Below are 15,805 nucleotides of genomic sequence, written 5' to 3' on the forward strand. Positions count from 1 at the left end.
TTATGTTCACAGGACATGGATTCCAGAAACTTATATCAGATCAACCATCTTGGTAAAGCTAAAAGTCAGAATTTCTCTTCCTCTCATCCTTGACCCCTCTGACCTGGTATTTGACAACACTGAGGCTTTGGGAATACAAATTTGCCTGGAATAACTACACCAGAGACTGAGGAATAGCTCTTTTTAAATTTGATGGGTGTTGGGCCTGTGCTGTAATAATTTTGTGTCTCACTGACTTTTTTGACTCTCTGGAAACTCAGTGTAAGACAATGTTAAACTAATACAATTTCTGTACAAGCTACAACTGCTTACAAAAAATTCCAAACCTGTTTAAGCCTTAAGTACTCTTCTAATTAAGACTGAGTAAAATATGAAGTGAAAAGAATGAATTCTGGACATTAATTTCTTTGAAGTTTAAATCTCAAAGGCAAGAGAATTTGACTTCCGGCATTAATTTCTTCGGGCTTTAATGTGTAAGGAATTTTCATCTTCAGACTTTAATTTTTCCTGCACATTTGATAATGGGAGAGAATTTATGATCAAATTTGGAGGGTCGCTGTGATGACTGCATTTTATTATTGAAGTATCTTAATGGTACCATGTATCTCATTGCAAGCCCTCTTATATGTAAGACTGGATAATATTACTGAATATAATTGGTATGGAAATAGATGAAGGGATGAATTTTCAGATTTGGAGTTTCTATAATTAATACTATTTGTGGTAGTTATAAAATGTGGCCTGTTTTAAGTCCTGTCCTAGCAGCTTCTCTCTCATGCAGGTCTTGGTCCTGGAAGGAAGCTCAGTTTGGTTTTAAGTGTGTATAGCCTAGACCATTCTCGTACCATCCCATAGGGCCTAGACCATTCTAGCACCATCTGATCTTCTCATGGTTCCCTTTGTCACCTGAGAAATGGAGTCCACAAAGCTTCTCATCAATTTTGACTTCTACCCTCAAATGAACTCTCTAAGCTTTATACACCAAGTGGGACTCCTTCTTTCAGGGCATCTTTTGGTAATTTGATGTTTTGTTTCGTTTTGGCTCCTTCTGCTTCCTCCCTCATGTGAATCTTGTTGCTATCATGACGTGTATATGTGGGAGCTTATAGCTTTTTGCTACATAAACTTGTTATTGATGTTTGTGGGGTTTAAGTTTTGCTACCCAACTTGGCCTGCTTTTGTAGGAAGATATGGGGATATTAAAAAGCTATGCCATTTCCAACTTCCCAGAATTCCATTTGCTTTTTTCTTGATCCCTTCACGTAGCAAAGATAATTATATGCCCACCAAATCTCTTTTCATATTTCTTCTACATTCCCGCCCGCCCCCCCGCCCCGCCGGCCCCCAGCATTACGTGTGACCATGCGACTAGTTCCGGCTAGTGAAACATGAGTAGAAGTAACAGGTGTCACTTCGCAGTAGTGGTAGCGAGATCCCTCTGTATCACTCTCTTGCCTTTCTCTTCTCCTCTGGTCATGGGCATGCAGCCCAAAGATTGAAGCAACCTGGATCAGTGGGTCTCGGCATAGAGGACAGCAACCTACAGTAGAGTTTGCATTAGCAAGAAATAAACTTTTATGTTTTGAGTAACTATTCTTTTGGGACTACTGCCACAGCATAAACCCAGACTACCAAGACACTTCCCCACCTACTTGCTCTAATATTTATTCCCTTTTCACCTCTTCCTCTGTAGATATGCTCAAGTATCTCCTATCCCTTTCAAAAACACCTTCCCCTGATCCTCCTGTCCCTCAAATTATCATAGATCTCCCTTCTCATTCGCTGATGTATTTCTGTAAGGAAAAGCTATGTATGCTACCTCCACTTGCTCACCACTCACTCACTCCTTAATTCCAGGGAATCTGGCTTTTGCCTTCTTCACCCTTTAGAAACTTTTTTTTTAAGATTACCAATGATCTACTTGCCAAATCACACTCAATCCTGTTTGACCTCTCTCCTACCATGGCCCCAAACCCTAGTCAAGTGGTTTTAAATCTTTTCATGACCCCTTTGAAAATCAAATCAGATAAAAGCTGTGGATCCTACTCCCAGAAAAGTTACATACACATGTATACAAATTTTTATAAATTTCAGAGTTTTTGATCAGCAAGCTCCCCCAAAGCCCTTCCACAATAGCCTAAAGATCTCTGTATCTTGGGTAAAGAATTCTGCCCCGGTTTATACCTAAGAAAGAGGGTCCTCCATTCCCACAAAACAGTCACACAGAGTATTCTTTCACTTGCCAGTGTATTTTTCTATATCACTCTAAAGTTCTGTCTCACCTCTATTGTTCGCATTTCTGTAGTGGCTTCTTACCATTTATCTATATTCCCTCATTTGTCTCTCTCTTCATTCAATCACGAACTACTTGCAGAGTAAAAAACAACATTATGCTCCTCTTATCCCAAAGGAAATGACAATATAGGTGGAAAGAGACATACTAACATTAAAACATAAGTAATAAAATAAGGAAGAATATGAATAAGTGGGAGACATATTGAACTGTTTCCAAGGAAGGGTCAGACACTGCTTTCTGTTGGACAGGAGGTGTAACCTGGGCCTTGAAAGATGAGCTGGGTTTTGATAGGCAGATAGAAGGGAGAATGGTGTGTCAAATGGAATAGAAAGTATTATGTGAGCAACAAGAAATATGTAAATATAAGTGAAATTCTGGGGAGATCACAAGTAGGCTCCACATGGAATGACTAGAGAGGACACAAAGTTAGATAAAAACAGAATGGTAGGTTGGGGCCAATCCCTTGAGTACCAGGCTAAAGAGTCTGGGCTTAGTTTTGTTAAAAATAGAGAGACACTGAATATTTTTGAGCAAAAGACTGATAGGATAAAAATGGTCTCTTATGAAGATTAATCTGCTAAGAGTGCTTAATTGAGAGATGAGGGACTGGCCAAAAGGAGGAGAGTTGGAGACTGTGCAACAACCCATGATCTGAGCTTTTGAACTACAGAACTGAACTGTCTGAGGAGAGCAACATTAGCAAAAGGGGTGCAGCTGGTGTAGCAGGCATGAAGATGCATTGCTTGGATCTCTCTTCAGCTGGAAGAAAGCAGTTAGCTAATAGCTTTCAGCTGCAGCACCTTTGGGACCTACCACAGCAACATTCAAGCTGAGGTCATCATCTTCTCAGTGCAGCAACCCACCAATGACTGAGCATAGCAGTGTTACTAGACCTCGCCATTTCTACCAAGTGCAGAACTTCTCTATCAGGCGATCTTTGCTCTGGAGCTCCCCATTGGGTTGACTGAGACTTTGCTAGATCTGCATCAAAGTCTGTTGCTCTCCCTGTCCAACGCTGTTTCCTCCCCACTTTTCTTTCAAAAGTGTCAGATCAGCATCCAGCTCTGATGGCTTTCCCTACTCAATTCTCCTTCCCCCTTTATCTCTCAAAGTGTTACACCCCACTCCCCAATTAATATAAAAATACTTTGGAAATAAATGCAGAGTTACACATTATAAAATTCATACAAGTAAAAATTATAGCCCTGAATTAATTGTGTCTAGGAAAGGCAGATTCTGAGTTTAATTATTTTATGAGCTATAAAAATGAGAAACGTGATAATAATGATTTATGTATTGAGAAAAATACCAAGGTCACTGCAGGCTTAAATGAGTTTTTTACATACTGAAATCTTTTTTCTGATTTAACCTGAGATTAAATGAGTGACTAAAGTAGCTATTTGGACATTTCTTTATTTAGAGAAGCCAATTTATTTTAAAGAGAAAATTTTCATCTCACAACTGTAAGTAACAATAGGATAAATGGGAGGAGCAGAGTAGTTCTCTGAGACAAGTGCAGCAGCTGGGGTTCAGCAAATATGAGAGTCAGTATATGCACTATAACATGTCCTTAAAAGGACATATTATAGCAAAGATTCTTGAAACTTCTTTTTTTTAATTTTTATCGGAGTATAGTTGATTTACAACGTTGTGTTAGTTTCTGCTCTACAGCAAAGTAAATCAGTTATACATATACATATATCCACTCTCTTTTAGATTCTATTCCCATATAGGTCATTACAGAGTACAGAGTAGAGTTCCCTGTGCTATGCAGTAGATTCTTATTAGTTATCTATTTTATATATAGTAGTGTGTATATGTCAATCCTCTTGAAGCTTCTTATGAATATACTTTATGTCTTGTGTTCATGACACACTTCTGTGAAAGTGAAAAGACACTCCTGTAACGGCAGTGTTGAAAAATACATATATATATAAAAATAACTTCCACATAATTCACCAACTTGATATTCAGAATGTAATGGAAACTCTACATGACAGACCATCTAACACTATCAGCTAAACATAACTATTCTTCCTGTTTTGTTTGATAGGGGAAGTCATAGAGCATTATGTTAGAGGTATACTTTGTGTGAGCCTGGGGGAGATTAGTTAGTTATTGAGTTTTAGTTGTTCACTGGTAATTTAGGAATGAAACTTACACTAAAGTAGTTTTAGCCTAATAAATAAGAACTATTTGGTTGAAGGCCTGATCATTTCATTCTTATTTTTAACTGCCATCTAATACAATAGTTTCCTTTTGAAGTAGATCTTGGTAGAGATTGAAACATTTCAGTGATATAAATTCAATTTATTGCTTTTCATTAATAAAACATTTAAAATATAATTCTAGAGTCCTCCTTAACCCCTAGCATGACCTCTCTCCTGCCAGATTTCCAACTTCTACATTCTTTCCCAAATTGTTTCCTCCTTCCTCTACAAATCCCCAACTTTCTACTTTAACCTCACACCTTTCATATCTTTTCCACAAGCCTGTACTTTCAAATGAGGACATTGCCTCATACTTCTCTGAGAAAATAGAAGCCATCAGAAGCTGCTCATCTTCTGATTCTCAATCTATTATTCTACCTGCACCTGTATAAAATTTTCTCCTGCTTCCCTCCCGTTTCACTGAAGGATCTCCTCCCATCATTTCACTCCTGCTCTGGACCTAATCTCTCTCTCTCCGTATCATCATCTCTCCCTTTCTAATGAATTATTTTGATCCCAAACAAACATGTACGAGTACCTTTTTTTTTGCGGACTTGGTCCTCTCATTGTTGTGGCCTCTCCCATTGCTGAGCACAGGCTCCAGACGCGCAGGTTCAGCGGCCATGGCTCATGGGCCTAACCGCTCCGTGGCATGTGGGATTTTCACGGATCGGGGCACGAACCCGCATTCCCTGCATCGGCAGGCGGACTCTCAACCACTGCGCCACCAGGGAAGCCCAACTTGTGTCTTCTTTAAGCTAGCTTTCTTTCTTTTGCTTCCCCTCACGGAAAACTTTTTGAAATATCTTGTCTCTACATGCTGTTTCCACTCCTTCACCAAAGTCACTCTTGAATCCTCCCCCCTCCAGCTTCCCTGTCCTAGCATGCCTCCGAAATTGTGTGTGTAAAGGTCAAAAATGACCTCTATATTGCCAGCGCCACTGGCCACTTTGGTCCTTATCTTACTGGAGTCTTTAGCAGCATCTCTCCCTAGAAACATTCTCCTCTCTTAGCTTCTGTGATGCCGTTCTGTACAGAAAAAAGTTAACATAGCAGCTCTGAGACTGCTAGCTTTTGAACAGGCTTGCAAGGTTGGCCCTTTGCTAGCAATTGGGAGCTTCATTTTGAGGAGTGTTCCCATTGTTCTCTAAGTGAAAAATGATGGCTCACTGTGCCTACACTGTATAAACAACGTGGTTTATGCTGAACACCTGCTTTCTTTCTGGGAATCTGGAGTAGAGGGTGCCTATATGACCAGACCCCAATAAAAATCTTGGATACTGACTCTCTAATGGGCTTTCCTGGGCAGAAATATCACACATGGGTTTTTCCTTTTCTCAGGCTCAACTGGTTTCTCTTGCTTTTTCCCACTTGGAGCCACAAGGTTTTACTCTCTTTTCTATCTATACTGTTTTCTAGGTGATCTTATTTGGTCTCTTAACATTAAATATAATATCATGTATATGCTAACTACTTCCAAATTTATATCTCCAGCCTAGTTCCTGCCACTAACTCTAGAAACTGATATCCAAAAGCCTGCTTGAATCTTCATATAGGATCTTGGAGGCAAACTTAAATGGCCAGCATGGAACTCATGATTGATTTTTCTCAAACCTGGTCCTATCCTCTGTTTTTCCCATCTTAATGAATGACCCTACCACACATGCTATTACCAAAGGCAGAAATTTTGGAGTCATCTGTGACTCTTTCCTTTCTCTCACACCACATTCTATCACCAAATCTCATTAGTTCTACCTCCAAAATATTGATATTTCTCAAATCTGACCATTTCTCATTTTCTCTCCCTGATACAAGCCATCATCATCTCTCACTGGACTGCTGAAATAGGCTCCTAATTCATCTCTTCATTCCCATTCTTATCTGTGAATAATCTGACTCTATTCAGAGTCAGAGACATCCTTGGAAAGTTTAAATCAAATGATGTTATTTTCCTGATTAAAAACTTGTCTATTGATTTCTACTGCACTTAGAGTAAATCTAAATTCTTGGCCCACTTATTAGATTAGAAGAAAGAGTAGGTGCTCTTGCATTGTGAAAAAGCTTGGCTTGATCAAGGAACTGAGAGAAGGACAGAGAACCTGGAGCAGAATGAGGGGGGAAGAGGGGATCAAGATATGAGATAAAATATTAAGAGAGGAAGGGGTCTTTTCTTTCAGGGCCTTGTTTTTGAGTATTTGTTACACAAATCTGTGCTGGTATATGGAAGCAAAAGTCATATAACACTAAAATGTTCTCTAATGAACTTGATCATTTATAAAATGAGCCCCTACTTAAATATTTTCCCATACAAAACACTAGTGCTTATTTTCCCCACTCTGTCTCATTCAGTGGCCCTTCAGTTGACATCCTCATTGGTTTGAACTTTGAGATTATGGTAAACATCCAAAAATATCTACCAAACAAATCCAAATCATATGAATCAAAAAGAATTTAACCACAGATTTTGCAACAGGTACAAGATTTCATGAAGTTTATGAAAGTGATATTAGAGAATTCTTCAAACCACATACAATGCTGTTGGCAACTGAGGCTCTGTAATCATACCAGTTAACAGTAGAAGCAGAGAAAATAGAAAAGGAATGTGTTTCCAGAAGGAATCATTTGAATATCAAACAGTTAAGGGAGGTCATTAGGAAAATTGATGAAGTTGTTGATAATTTTTGCAAAAATGACTCTCTGCCTATGAAGAGAATGAAGGATAAAAAGGGCCACAGACTGGAAGAAAAGATTTGCAAATCACATATATGGTACAGGATTTATCCGCAGAATATATAGAGAACTCTCAAAACTCAATAATGAGAAAACAAGGCCCCCAAAAGGGGACAAAATATTTTAATAGATGCTTCACCAAAAAAGATATATGGATGCTAAATTAGCACTCAGAAAGATGCTCATCATTATTAGTCATTAGGAAAATGCAAACTGGAAGCACAATGAGACATTATTACATACCTACTAGAAAGGCTAAAGTTAAAAAGACTGATCATACACTGTTGGCAAAAATGTAAAATGGCATAACTACATTGGAAAAAAGCTTGCAGTTTCTTAAAAAGTTATACATATACCTTCCATATGATCTAGCCATTCAACTCCCAGGTATTTACCCCAAAGGAAAGGAAATATATGTCCATACAAAGACTTGTATATTAACATTCACAGCAGCTTTATTTGTAATAGCCAGAAACTGGAAATAACTTAAATGTCCATCATCAGATGAATGGATAAGAACATTGCAGTATATTCAAACAATGAAACACTAATCAGCAGGTGTTTGAGAGAAAAATAAAATCACACCAAACTTGATGAAGATTGTGTGGTCATTTGACCATCAGCATCATCTGGGAATTTGTTAGAGTGCAAATTCTCAGGCCCCACTTTACACCTACTGAATCAGAAATTCTGGGGGTGGGAGACCACTGCCTTAGTCTCATTTGCTAAAAGTATCAGTGAGGGTTCTTTATTGTCAGTGACCATCTCTGGCTAACTTAAATTGAAGGTAAATTTATTGGAAAGTATCAAGTAACTCCCAGACTTGATGAGAAATGATAAGAAACATTATCAGACAAGAGGTTAGAATCAAGGGAGTCAGGGTAGCGAAACAGTCTGATTAAGATGCTGCTGCCACCACCAATGTATGCCGTATCTTCTATTTGACACAGTAGTCACTGTAGGAAACCACTGCTCCTGATAACACAGCCACGAATGCCAGACTGCCTATGCCATAGCTACCACAGATCCAATATCATCCATCATCCCCTCATCTTGGCACTACTTGCTCAAGATTCAAAGTACCTAGTGACCAAACCTGGATCACAAGATTGTCAGGGAAGTGATTAGAGGGTGACTCCTTAGGCTTCTGAAGTTAGAGGTAGGAGCTTACTTCTTACCCAGACCTACACAATGGGGGATTTCCCAAATCTAGCAACTGGGTTCAGATGCTGAGCAGTCAAAGACAATTACAAATGCCCACTACTTGAAGTGCTCTGAATAAAGTAAATTCGGTGTATTTTTAGCAGGACCATATGCTAGCAGAATTAGTCAAACGTATTCTTTGTATTACTAATTATGGACTTAAGAACTGTCCATATTTCCCTGGTGGCACAGTGGTTAAGAATCCACCTGCCAATACAGGTGACACGGGTTCGAGCCCTGGTCTGGGAAGATCCCACGTGCTGCGGAGCAACTAAGCCCGCGAGGCACAACTACTGAGTCTGCGTGCCACAACTACTGAGCCTGTGCTCTAGAGCCCATGAGTGACAACTACTGAGCCCAAGTGCCACAACTACTGAAGCCCGCATGCTTAGAGCCCGTGCTCCACAAGAAGAGAAGCCACTGCAATGAGAAGTCTGTGCACCGCAACGAAGAGTAGCCCCTGCTCGCCGCAACTAGAGAAAGCCCGTGCGCAGCAACAAAGACCCAACGCAGACAAAAATAAATTTAAAAAAAAAAAAGAACTGTCCATAAAATTTTCTCTTTTTTCTTGAGAGATATGTCTTTTCATACAAGTATTGGCTCACAGTGGATCACAAGAGTGGATGGTGCCAGTATGTGCCTTTCCACAGCATGTTTGAGTAAAGACTATGAAATGAAATGACTGGGTTCTTGGTGGCCTTCAAGTGGTGTTATTTAAAACTGAATTAATTGGACATTCATAGGCAAAAATATTAACTTTGACCTAAATGTCACACCTCACACAAAAGTTAATTCAAAATGGATCATGGACTTAAATGCAAAACATAAAACTATAAAACTTTTAGAAAAAATATCTTTGACTCTACGACTAGGCAGAGTTCTTAGATTTGACACCAGAAGTTTGACCCATGACAGGAAAAATTGACAAATTGGACCTCATCAAAATTAAAAACTTTTACTCTGCAAAAGACCCTATTAAGAGGATGAAAAGACAAGCTACAAACAAGGAGAAAATATTTGCCAGCCACATATCTTACGAAGGAGTAGCAACTGGAATTCATAAAGAATGCTCAAAACTCAACAGTAAAAAACCAAGCAATCCAATTAGAAAGCAGGCAAAAAACATGAGCAGAGATTTCACTAAAGAAGGCATGCAGGTAGCTCATAAGCACATGAGCACATGAAAACATGATTAACAACATTAGCCATAAGGAAAATGCAAACTAAATCCACAATGAGATATCATTCACACTAATCAGAATGGTTAAAATAAACAGTAACAACACCAAATGTTGGAAAGGATGCAGAGAAACTGGTTTACTCATATATTGCTGGTGAGAATGTAATATGGTACAGCCATTCTGGAAAACAGTTGGGTAGTTTTTTAGTTTTAAAACTAAACATGCAACACAGCATGACCTAGCAATTGCACTCCTGGGCATTTATCCCAGAGAAATTTAAACTTATGTTCACACAAAAACATGTAGATGAAAGTTCATAGCAACTTTATTTGGAATAAGCAAAAACAACCCAGATGTCCTTCAACAGTGAATGGCTAAACAAACTATTGTACATCTATACCATGGAATGCTATTCAGCAATAAAAGGGAACAAACTATTGGTACACGCAACAACTTGGATGAATCTTTATGGAATTATGGTGAGAGAAAAAAGCCAATCCCACAAAGTTACATCCTGTATGACTCCATTTATATAACCGTCTTGAAATGATAAAATTATATAAAGAACAGATTAGTAATTTTCCAGGTATTAGGGACATGGGAGGGGTCAGGAAAGTGAATGTGACCATAAAGGGCAACAGGAGGGACCCTTGTGGTGATGGAAATGTTCTTATCTTGCTTGACTGTATCAATGTAAATGTCCTGATTGTGATATTGGACTACAAATAATACCAATTTTGGGTAACTGGGTAAAGAGTATAAGGGATCTCTCTGTATTATTTCTACAACTACATGTGAATCTACAATTATCTCAAAATAAAAAGATTAATTTACAGGAATTCCAGGGCAGACCAGTGGTTAGGACTCAGCGTTCTCACTGCCAGGGGCCAGGGTTCCATCCTTGGTCGGGGAACTAAGATCCTGCAAGCCGCACTGTGCACCAAAAAAAAAAAAAAAAAAAAAGATTAATTTACAAAACAAAGCAACAACTGAAAAAATGAACTAGGTTCTGAGTCCAGAAAGGCAGCCCACTCTCTATGGGTAGGTACGAGCTAACACTACTACCATCAATACCACCATACATAGATACATGACTATTTGTTACCTATTCTCTGTCTTGCCTCTTCTCTTGCCATTATCCACACTTTCTGTGCTCCTACCTCATTGTACTGAATGCTCCCTGGCCTAACTGGGCCCACTGAAAACTCCACAGCTTTCCACATACTGATGTTTCTGCCTGGGGTATACCTATCCAGTTGACTTCAAGACCCTAATAGCACCCCTTCAGCTCCCCCAAGTATTTGGTTACTGCCTGCAGCACTGTATTTGTATATCTGAAATAGCTTTTAGGATAAACTCCAGAATTCTTAACCCAGCTTACAAGGCACTACATGATCTAACTCTGTTTGCCTTCTCAGCCACATCTGCCACTCTTACTTTCTCTCCCTGAGCACACTGGTCTTTTCTGAGCTTCACAAGCCAAGTTCTTCCCCCACCTCAAGCCTCCATTCATACTGTTTTCCTAGCCAGATCATTTCTATTATCCTTCTCCCCAACTCTTCGTTCATCTAATACTACTTCCTCAAAGTAATCTTTCTAGGCCTCCCAGTCTAGGCTAGGTCCCTCTGTTTTATACAATCAGAGCATCCTTTATTCTACTAAAGCATCTAAGAAAAGTATAATTAAATACCTACAGAATGAGTTGTTTAATGTCTGACTGCCCCATTAGATAGTGAGCTCGATAATGTCATGGACCACACAGAAATAGATCTTCTAGGGAAATATTTTATGTTAAATTTTAAGTTGTTTGTATTTGTAGCATATAAATCCCTTGGTCTCCTGGAACCTATTTCCATTTTATTGACACAAACAACACACACACACACACACACACAAAGCCTTGTGTGAATGGTTTATTTTATGGAAATGGTGGAAAGTAAGGAAAAAAGCCAGGTTCCATGTTTGGGTTAAAGTGGTACTGGAACAGGGACAACAGAAGCCTTGTAAACAGAACTAGTTTAGCAGAAGGAAAGTTTAGAGCTGGAAGTGACCATAAAAACATAAGCCCCCATCCTCCAAAATTGACAGAACTACTGGATGAGGCATTGGACTTCTCACAGTCTATGGAAAGAAGTTTAAATTACTTTTTCCTAGAGATCTTAAGATGTAGAAAGACCACAGACGACATTTGGTTACAATTTTATCTGTTTACTTGTCTGTCACCCTACTAGACAGTGAACCCCTTAAGGACAAGTACTGTGTCATCCATCTTATGATCTCACACTTGGCACTCAGGAGGCACTCAATAAATATTTGTTGAATTAATGAATATATAATTCACTGTGGAGAATTAGGGATCTGATATATTATCCGTCTTATGAGTGTGTAAATTTCAAAAGTGATTCTCCTTAGTACAAAGTAAAAGACTGAAAAGGGTAGCATTTCAAGTACCTGATAACATGTGAGTGTCTTGCTGGTATTCATATTATTCATGCAGACAATTCCATTCTCTGCCTATGAACAAGGCCTGTTCTATTTATACATATAAAAACTGAGGGTAGGTGGAAACAGTGTACATCCCCTTTGTTCATCAGTTATTATCTCTCCAATGACTCTATTGTTAATTTCTTCAACTACTGCTAAAAAATACATCTCTTTACTATATTTGATTATGAGGGAAGCTGTGACCTCCTACATTATTCACAGCTTGTCAAAAAGAGTGAGCTTCAGTTGTGTTGAAAAATCCCTTCTGCTTTTAAATATCAAATAGGTGTTTTACAAATAATAAAAAGTAAATTATTTTTTAATCATCATCAATCATTTTTACAGCTTGATGAATAGACATCATCAATGGCCACTTATGTGATATGAGGATTCTAAAAAAGCTCTTAATTACCCATAATCACTCCCTTTTGCTCCCATGATGTCTAATATTTTAGAGTTAGAAGTTTATTCCTTAAAGGTCTCCAGTTCCAGTAGCATGGCAGACTGAGTTAATGCAGAAACCCTTTTACATAGGAATGCTACATTAAACATGAAAGCAAGAGATAACCATAGATGAGCTCACACACAGAAAAGGAATATCTCCTAGAAACAAAGAGGAAAGGAAAGCCAGAGTGATAAGCGTGTTAGTTAATTCTGCATCAGCTTTGTGGTAGTGTTATTTGATCTGGAAACAGCAAGTAAATTGGGCTTTAATATCTACTCCAGGATAGAAGTTGAAACCCTGGACCTAAGGGAGTTGGAAGTATTGATAAAATATTGCATAAAAACACAACTCTCCATAGGTTGAATTCCCAGGCCTGTAACTTGCATAGGATAGAAATCCAAGTTTACACTAGCGAAAAATGAACATAAATATTGGTTAGTACTATACCTATGATCTTTCTGTGGATCTGGTGCAAGCAAACAAAGACATTGCTCTGGGTCACATGGGATGCCCACAGGGAAAAAAAAGCCATGTGAACATGATCTCACAATATAAAAAGTTATAAAACACAATGATCCATCATGAACAAAAGTCAACAAACACACAGCACATTATTTGAAATAATAGAACATGATCGTCTAAAATAATTAAATAAGTATGTCTAAAATGATTAAAGAAGTCATTGGGACCGTAAAGAAAAAAACTCAATGAAAAATAGAATAGGGATATTTGAAAAAAACTTAGTAGAACTTCCAAACTTAAAAACATAATCATTGGAATTAGAAGCTCAATGGACAAGTTAAACAGCAGATCAATACAAATGAACTAAGAATTCTAAGAATTAGAAATAGATATGGTGAAGTTATCTGGAATGAGGTAGAGAGACAAACACTTGCAAAATATCAAGAAATATCTAGACTAGAATGAGAAAGTACAACATATGTCTAATGGGAATTCTACAAGGAGAGAAGAGGAATAAAAAAAATTGTGAAAATAGTTGAAAATTTTGCATGACTGATGAATGATATGAATCTTCGATTTAAGAAACACAAATCCACTGCAAGATAAATAAAAACAAGCCTACACCTGGCTGCATTGTACTGAAATGGCAAAATGCCCAAGAAAGGGAAAAAGTGTAAAATAATCACAGAAAAATTCATTCCATTAGCTGTGATTTCCTTCTTATTAAAAATTGAGCTCTAAATATACTCCAGTTTAATTGGTGAAGTGGATACTACGGCTGGATGAGAAGGGTTTTTGGCTGAAAATTCAAAACTTAAAAATCATACAGGGGGCTTCCCTGGTGGCGCAGTGGTTAAGAATCTGCCTGCCAGTGCAGGGGACATGGGTTCGAGCGCTGGTCCGGGAAGGTCCCACATGCCGCGGAGCAACTAAGCCCGTGCACCACAACTACTGAGCCTGCGCTCTAGAGCCTGCGAGCCACAACTACTGAAACCTGTATGCCTAAAGCCCATGCTCCGCAACAAGAGAAGCCACCGCAATGAGAAGCCCACATACCGCAACGAAGAATAGGCCCCTGCCCCGCTCACGGCAACTAGAGAAAGCCCGCGCACAGCAACGAAGACCGAACGCGAACAAAAATAAATAAAATTTATTTTTTAAAAAATCATATAGGAACTAGGGGAAAAAATCCTCATTTCTCAGATCCAATATTCTTGTGATTTCAATAACTGCAGCACAACAGGAATTTAGATATTTGATTATATTAGAGTCATTCTAATATAATTCAAATACTTCCAAATATTATGCTCTGACAACAGAGATTCATCTACTTGTCAATATACCTCCCTGCTCCCCCACCCCATCCTGCCCCCATCCCAAATACATCATATACAGAAAAAACTAAGGCAGAGGAAGGCACGAAACTAACAACCTGTCATTTTTGTTCACTGCTAGTAAGTGGTTTATCAAGTAGTGGGCCAATAAGTATATCAATGACATAAATATTTGATTGATAATTATCTCTGCCAATGCCTCCAGCTTGAGGAGAAACCTCTCTCTTCAGAACATTTTCCACGAAGGGCTACTGCACTTTCTGGGGCTTCCAAGAAAAGTGATTATAGGCTGTTTCCTAGAGGAGTCTGATAAGAAGTCAATGTCTCCCTCAGGGTCTGACCGAAAGCATACTGGGTTGTTATTCTTTGGCAGAGTATCCTGAGCACTAAGAGATTAAAAAAATGCTTGGGAGTTGGTCTGAGAAAATTAACCCCAGACTTTGGGTACTGTCTCTAATGATAAGTAGCCTAGGTCTTCCAGAGAAATTTAAGGTCTCCCACCTTTCTCCCCTGAAGAGGTATGAATAGTGTTTGCTATTAAACTTCATATAGAATAACAGAAAGAGACTTCATCCCTTTTGCTCCAACAATTCTTTCGATTTTTCCAGTTCGGACATCCATTCACAGGGAAACTGAGATCACCTGGAACTGCTTTGAAATCTTAAATCTAAACATTCCTGTTGTTCCATATCCTTTGCTTAGGCTAATCCTTTCATGTTGTTCTTGTACCTCATCAGGATCTGAGTCCCCTGACCTCTCTACTCTCTATCAGCCCTCTTCTCTCTTCTTAGACTTCAACCAATTTAGATGTTAACCATTCTCTTTCAAATACTCTCAACTCCACGATCTCTACTTGTTCAATGAGATAATGTAGATAAAGCACAGGCCGAGAGAAGTGCTCAAGAAATGGCAGCTAAAACCACTACCATCACTACCACTAACATACATAACATTCTCTTGCTTATTTGTCAGTCTATCATATCAGCCTGTACATCATACAGTCCTGGGCTGGTAAACATTACTGGAGAAAGTCACTAAGTTGTACAGACAGATGGTGGTAAATTCATGCTTCTGGCCTTAACTGCCAACCAATTCTGTTTCTCTAATCAGTTTTCTGAATTTTGAGACTATTCTAAACCTTCTCCAATCTCCTCAAATCTCCTATCCACCATGTCCTCGCACCATTCTCATTTTCTTGCTTCACAGGAAAAGAAGAAACCAGGAGAAAGAACTTCAACTTCCAGGCACTTAATCTGCAAACCTTTGTGCTTTTTTTTTTTTTTTTTGCGGTATGCGGGCCTCTCACTGTTGCGGCCTCTCCCGCTGCGGAGCACAGGCTCCGGACGCGCAGGCTGAGTGGCCATGGCTCATGGGCCCAGCCACTCCGCGTAATGTGGAACCTTCCCGGACAGGGTCACGAACCCATGTCCCCTGCATCGGCAGGCGGACTCTCAACCACT

This window comes from Stenella coeruleoalba, assembly GCF_951394435.1.
Source record: "Stenella coeruleoalba genome assembly, chromosome: 13".
NCBI lineage: Eukaryota > Metazoa > Chordata > Mammalia > Artiodactyla > Delphinidae > Stenella > Stenella coeruleoalba.